Source organism: Penaeus chinensis, chromosome 23 (assembly GCF_019202785.1).
Source record: "Penaeus chinensis breed Huanghai No. 1 chromosome 23, ASM1920278v2, whole genome shotgun sequence".
In the NCBI taxonomy this organism is placed as follows: Eukaryota; Metazoa; Arthropoda; class Malacostraca; order Decapoda; family Penaeidae; genus Penaeus; species Penaeus chinensis.
Window position 1 is genome coordinate 1,641,240 of NC_061841.1, and position 8,156 is coordinate 1,649,395.

The following is an 8,156-nucleotide window of genomic DNA, read 5'->3' on the forward strand; positions in this document are numbered from 1 at the left end:
ACAAGGGTGGTGACTGGGGCTCCTTTCGGGGTCACCAGGACTTGCCTAATTGAGATCTTCCCTTTCAACATTTGGGAAGCCCTCACGACCTGTGGGTGTGATGTGATCAGCTCCTCATCATAAACTGAGAAGCCAAGTAGCACGATCTTGACTCTCCTATCTTTGGGATTCAGTGGTGAGGTAAGAGCCCCAGTGACCCAAACTCTTACATATCCTGTAGGAATTTCAGGGTAGCTTGATTATAAGGGATAGTGATCCTGCCCTGATTTTTCTCTGCATCTCCATTGCTCTCACCAATTGGTAGGAATTGTCAAAGCCTTCAGGTTTAGAGGGAACTTTAAACAGTGGAAAGTGCCTAGAGGGTCCAAGACTCTCCCTCAGAGTCTGGACCGTCACGAGAGTCCAACTGTTGGACAGTCTCATGGACGGACATGTTTTTTTGGTGATGGATTCTTTGTTGTGCCCATTTTAACAGCAGGTCTGACAGAGTCAGCCTGTGCTTTTGTTATTTTCGTGCCACTTGAAGCCTTAAATGGCTTCAGAGTGACTGCCATGGTCAATGCCTTGCAATGCCCCACCCACCATGGAGTTCAACAAGGGGAAGCTGTATGCTAGAGCTGATGTCTAACAGCTACAGAGGTGGTGAGAGGGTATACACAGCCAATAGCCATTGTGACCAGCAGCCATGGGACCTGTGTGTTTCCCATTGTTAGATGCTCATGTGTTTTGTTTCGTTGGTGAGTTGTATTTGAATTTCTCTGTGTTGTGTGCGTAGTTCATCATTCAGCAGGTTCCTGAAGGTGTCTTTACTGTATTTTTAGTGTTTTTGTTTCTTTGTAGTGTACAAGTGTTTTGTATGTTTCTGTATGTCTAGTTAAGGTGGTGGCCTATGGTGTGTGTGGGTCGTCCCTCGAGATCTGGAGTGTGTGTGTGTTTGAGTGTCTGTTTAAACCCTTCCCAGTTTACATGTATAAGGTACTCTTGGGGAGGTGTAGGTACCATGATTGGATTGGTGGAGAGTAAGTATCACAAGGAGGTGATCACTAGATATGACATCGTCCTTTTGTTATTTGGTAGTTTAAGTTTTTGTGCTGACGAGAACTGTGCCTGGTGATTAGGTCGTATGAATGTAGGTGCGTCTGGGCCAAAGTGGATGAGTCAGCCGAGGTGGATGAGATCTCTTCTGATGGCATTTGTGTCTCTGTATCCAAAAAGTCTGTGGTGTGCATTGAAGTCTCCCATTATGTATGTTGGTTTTCTGTGTCGTAGGAGTTGAAAGATGTCAGGTTTGTTAAGGTAAGGTTTGTGTGAGGGCGTGTAGGCAGTGGTGATGTAATGGGTCCATGAGGAGTGTCTATTTCAATGGCCATGAGTTCTGAGGTGAAAGTGCCTAGTACTTTGCATTTGATGTGTTGTTTGACAGCAGGGGCCAAGTCGCCATTGCTCTCAGTTGTTTCGTTGGATGTGTATGTGCTGTAGTTTTGCAGCCATTCTGTCGGTGTCCAAGGTATTGTGTGATTTTCTCTTCGTGAATGTGTTTTTTGTATGTGGGGTTTGTGTAGATCCATTTAATTTTACCGCGTTGTATCTTGCGTGCCAGTTTTCTGTTAAGGTGTTAGTAGCCTGAGGACGCCGCAGCAAAGAGACGGATACCGTATATTTTTGATTGAAATCATAACCGTCGAAAGGACAGATCATCGACCTCTGCGTCTGTAAGGTCGCCTGTGTGTTTGCAGTGTATGTGTTGTTTTGGGTTCGACCGACTATGTCTGTTGTGGTTTTGGGTTCTGTGGTGACTGCTTGTGAGCGTGTACAGATGATTGTGTTGGTGTTGGGGTTGGTGTGGAGATCGGTGTTGGTTTCCTCTGTGGTGTGGCAAAGTGTTCTGTCTCTGGCTTTTGGTGGTTGAACCTTGAAAATCAGCTGGAAATCTCTGCGTATTAGAGGTCTAGCGTGGATCGGTGTTAGACGGTAAGTAGCGGTACCGGGCGTCACAGTGGTGGTGCCTTTTCGTCGGGCTGTGCTCTTTCCCATCACTGTCGGTTCTTCAGGGGAGGTGCTGCTGCTTCGGCTGTTGGGAAGGGAATTCAGCCACGTTTGATGTACTAAAGTGGGGGAGGAGGATTCCTTAGTGTAAGGAGGGGAAGAGAAGCTGAGGGTAGCTAGCTACCTGGAAATTGAAAAAAGTGTCATAGGGAAGGGGTGTGAAACTCCTTATGTGGTGATTCTTTGGTTGGTCATCGTTGTGTGGAAGGCAGGTTGTTAATTGGTTGAACATTATAGTGACAGTTTGACAGGAGACACCTTTCTTACGCCTACCAAGTGTCCTTTTATGGTATCCAGTTGCAGGTGAGACCCTCGCCTGCTTCCCTTCCATCTCGTGTGAGTTGGAACCGAGGTTCAGTGGGTCCCTCTTTTATTTCTATTTCTAATAGCCATTCCGCCGCTTAAGTACATAAGGTCTGTGTAAGCCATCTAGGAACGAGGGGAGCCTGCGGTCCAACGAGAAAGCCAAGAGGTGTTCGTGTTAGCAAGTCTCTGTTGCGAGTCGAGAGAAGCGCTTGCTGGAGAGAGTGCGAGGACGAGGCTGTGGACCTAATGTGTCCCAACTTGGGAAGCATGTGGAGCTTCAGGTTGCAGGGTCGTGCTTCTACATAAGCCTGCTTACGATATCCCCTTCAGCGATTCAACATGCAACAAATCAAGTTTAATAATTTAATGTGTGATTTCACATTGTTTATCATGCATGATTACGAATAAACATGTAAAATAAACAAAAAATAATTTTGCATGAGTCATGTGATCAAATATTTTAAGATTCTCTCTCTCTCTCTCTCTCTCTCTCTCTCTCTCTCTCTCTCTCTCTCTCTCTCTCTCTCTCTCTTTCTCTCTCTCTCTCTCTCTCTCTCTCTCATTCTATAATATCGTTCAGAAAATGGCTCGAGGACAACCCTGTTATTTACCTGAAAGACCAATTAGTTACTCCTGAACTACCTAATTATCAGTAACGGATAATTACTCCAAAAGCACCTAATCATTAACAACTGATTACTCCAGAACCACATAATTAACATTAACTGCCAATTACTATTTAACCACCTAATTATCAATGATTGTTAATTACTTCAGAACCACCCAGTTATAAGTAACTGTTAATTACTAATTATAGAGAGAGAGAGAGTTAGTGAGAAATGAAATAAAGATTGTATCAAGAGATATTAAGGGAAAGTAAAAAAAAAAAAAAAAAAAAAAAAAAAAAAAGGGAATTAGGGATTTACTGTATCTCACTCAAATCACGATAAGAATGGTAAGAAAATAAATGGTAAAGAAAAACAGTGACATTAGCCAAAAGAATAACCAACAGGAAACCTATATGGTAAAAAAAACACGAGTCATAAAATATTTAACACCAGTGATAAGAAGGACTTAAAGATTAAGCCACAGGAAAACGTACGACTCACGAGAAAAATATCAATAAATACACGATGAGAAAACGCTTTTAAACCTTGGTAAAACAGCTACCATCCCTAACACAAAAAATAGAGAAGAAAAAACAACGATTTCTTGATAAAAGTTGACAATCCGTATAAAAATAAAATCCCGCCAAAAATGTGGCAACGTTGCAGTAGTTTCGTATGCATATGACGTAACCGGCCATTCTTACTGTAGAAGTCAGCTGTGGTTAATGGCGGGAAGAGATGTCAGAAAATCGTAACTTAAATGTTGTACAAGCAGGGATGTCATTTGAACATTACTGAAACACAGGAGGAGGGAGAGTAAAGGTAAAATATGGAGCAAATTACCATTGACAGACTTCAATGAACGTCAATGTTTCCGTTTATTGCTTATTTTGTTGAAAAGGAAAAGAGAGTGAAAATGACGTAGCGATTTCGACTTCAACTTTTTGCAACCTCGACTTGTACTGATCGATTTTCACAACTTTGGTCTTTTTATTACATTATTTTCCGTCAACGACTTCTTTAGTGACCGTCCTTAAACTTCACCCTTTTAGCTTGAAAACAAGCCTGAAATTCGTTACTATATTTTTTTCTAGATCATCCTGTATCTAGAGAAAATGAATCATGGACACAGAGATTATTTTCGTTGTTGACAATAGAAATATCATGTAACTTTTCCTCTCAAACACACGGTGTCTATCTTTTTTTTTTTTTTTTTTTTTTTCGATTATGTATATTGTCAATAACGTGTGCTTGTATAAAGTTTGGACATGTAATATGGCTGTGGGAGCAATGAATATTATAAAATTTAAGAGACATTTTATAAAGTGAATGAAGTTAAATAAACATGCTGATATAAACCTGATAAAATAGCTGAATCTCTCCTCACGGCGACGATGAAAACTGACAAAATTTTACAAAAACACCAACCACGGCAGCTCAAAAAACAAGCACTGACTGATTTATGTACTTTATTCTTCTTGTACTCATCTGTATAGCCAATTAGAATTGTTATTTCCATCCAAAGGAGCATATTTAATATGGTAGGAACTCTCTTGGGACCCAAATGAGAGAGAGAGAGAGAGAGCAGGGGCGCCCCAGAAACTGATTGTGCTCAGTTCACTTGCCAACCTTAACCCTGAGAGAGAGAGAGGGGGGGGGGGGGGGAGGGTAAAGTAAGAGAGAAAAAGGATGAGAGATAGAGAGAGTGAGAGAATGAAAGATAGTGAGAGCGAGAGCGAGAGAGGGAGTGAATCTCATTTGTGCTGTTATGTTATTGTTCATACTTGAGTGTACTCTGTGGAATGTGTTTGATGGTTTTTCCCTAACTCACCCTATGCCTGACCGTGCATTTACCAGCCAATCAGCATTGATGAGGATTAATGACATCATCACTCACAGTCCCAATGCGTTGGGGGTTTGTACTCTACCAGATACATCTTAATTAATATGAATCCAGGATTAAAGTAAGCCAGATCTCCAATGTGCATGTGAAGTGGAAGCGTCCAGGATTAAATTTAATTCACCTTCGGACCAGGCTTTACTTTTTAGTTCAAAGATTAATCTTGCAAATGCACAGAACAAGCTAGTTAATCCCGCCAACACTGTATTGATACATCATGATAACGCCATCAACTCCATAAAAAAGATGGAGTTGAGTTGCCATCAATATTTATAATAAGCAATAACGAGACAAATTCTGACATTTTCATGTCAAAGGTGTATGTGAAAATTCATTAATACATATTTTCATAAGTTATGGGATAGTCAAACTGCAGATATAACTCTCGACACTGAAAATAAAATCCCATAGAAAATTCCAGAGTTTACAGATACAGAAAAGGCAATGCTGTTTCTAGGTTGGAAAAACATTCCCAACTTATCCAATATACTAATCGAATAAAAAAGAAAGCTTTTAATAACATCACCATTCGGTTTCAAATTCAAAGTAAAAACATCTGCTGATTCTTAAAACTAGAGTGACTTACCCGTGCCCCGCAATCACACACGAGAAAGAGATCTCGGAGAAAACTCCCGTGAATATAAATTGATATAACGAGTATCTTATTTTGTTTGATACCTTCATTTCTGTTGTCCATCGTATTTTTAAGGCTTTTTCGGGCCATTTATGTAATTTTATTTGTACTGACAGATATCGGCATGATATAATGCTAGTGTTCAGGTACACACACACACACACACACACACACACACACACACACACACACACACACACACAAATCTTTTTCCTCTGTACCAAGCATTTTTTTTTATGTAGAGGGCGAATGCTAATTGCCATTACACAGATACCCGCTTTTTCTTGTAAAACAGCAGATTTACTGATAATCACATTGACTCGTGCGCCCGGCAGTGTGATTGTATCTTCTGTGCAAGTACTGTGGATTAAATTTAATCCGGAATTAACTTCTGTGACGCGTACAGAAGACACCTTATATCATAGGCAACAGTAACAACAATAACAGTATAAACAAGAGCAACACAAAAACAGTAGCAACAGCAAGGACAAGAAAAAGAAAAGAATACAAATAAAGATGTTTGGAAATTAGTAAAATGACTTCCTGTACTTGACACAGAAATTAGTAAAATTATTTCCCTTACCTGACCCTATCAAGACCTTTTTTGAAAACCCTTTTAACCCCCCCCCCCTTCCCCTCCCCACCGCCCTTTAACCCTCCGACACAGACAGCAATAAAAGTGCGATTCAAAGCCTCCACTCCCGTCTGTCCTAAGAAACTAGAGAGTGTCGCTAATCTCATCCGCCACACTTTTCCTGGCTGGTCGCGACAGCAACGTTGCCACTGTTTCTGCGCTGTTGCCAAAGGTTTGACTCCACCCCCGTTCCTAGGTTATCTTTTAATTATATTATCAATCATTGTTTTATAAATGTATATAGATATAGATGAAAAATAAATATATATATATTAAGTTATTTCTTTCTTTATTTAAAAGGATAAATATATGTATAAAAAATACATATGAATGAATGAATAGATACATATATATATATGTATATATATATTTTTATATATGTATGTATATATACATATATAAGTATATATAGATATGTATGTGTGTATATATATGTATGTATACATATATACACATATATGTGCGTGTATATATAAATAGGTACCTATATATATACCCCTATATGTATATATATATATATACACATAAGTATATATATACCTATGTATATATATGTTTGTATATATACATATATATATACAAACGCATGTGTGTGTATATATATATATATATATATATATATATATACAAATATATACATGTGTATATATATACACATATACGTGTGTGTGTATATGTATATATATATATATATATATATATATATATATATATACGTGTGTGTGTATATATATATTTATTTATAAAAAATATATACATATATATACATAGGTATATATATATACCTATGTATGCATATATATATATGTACTGTGTTTATACATATATATATATATATACACAGACATTCATACACACACACACACACACACACACATATATATATATATATATATATATATATAAATATACATATGAATATATATATATATAAATACACATATATAAATGTATATATATATATAAATATACATATATAAATATATATATATATTTATGGTGGTCATTTATATATAAAAATATGAAAACATACTTGACTAACAAACATTTGCTCTTATTTTTCAAGAAAACTATTTCCCTCTTGTTTTATTTATTGATGATCAAACAAATGCAACAAGAATATGTAAATTTAAGAGGAAAAAATCAATTACTACTAATAACTAAAAAATACAAACTACAATATGTAAGAAATTATAAAATTAGCGACGAATTTAGAACTATAATAAGATAAATATTATAAACAATAGAATAAACAATAAATTATAGATTCAGCAATAACTTTATAATACCAATGAGCAAAAAAATCACAAAATTTCAATCATATAACAACAACAAATGAAAAATAAAATCAATGTAGCTCTCTGCTTACATATTTTTCTGCTGATCCAGAGCCTTTCTCCTGCCGCAGGATCTGGAACAATAAAGAGCTTTCACACACAGGAAAATAATCAATCAAGAAGTTTTACTGTAAATAGGGGACTTATTTTAATCACAAGAACAAGCAACAAGCATTCCTTAAACTCGTGTCACTGCACATTGTACTAGTTACTGTTGATTATACTTATCAGTATTAATATTATCTCTTATAGAAATATCAATATTCTTGAGATCTGGTAAATAACTAAATCATTATCTGATTTTATTTGCAAATAATTAGACATCACATAAACAACAAAAGAACACCAGAAAAATCATGCACAAAAGATGAAAACTAATTTGTTATTTAACACTAATCTCTTGTTAGATACCAAAGTGTTAATGCCAATCGATGGTCTGCAGGAATTGCCTTTCTCAGCTGAGTATCCTTCTTCTCAATGTGATGTTTCATAAGATGCAACTCGTCATAATAAGAACACCTTCATGTTCGACATTTGTAAAACCCGCGGCCGTCCTCCAGTGCCTGTTCCTTCACTAGCATAATTATGGCACTCAGGCCTTTTTCTTTTTTTCCATGCCTTAACCCATGATCACTTTGGTATTCTTTCCTCATTTTTTCACGAAGTTAATAGCCACAATACACAAAACTAC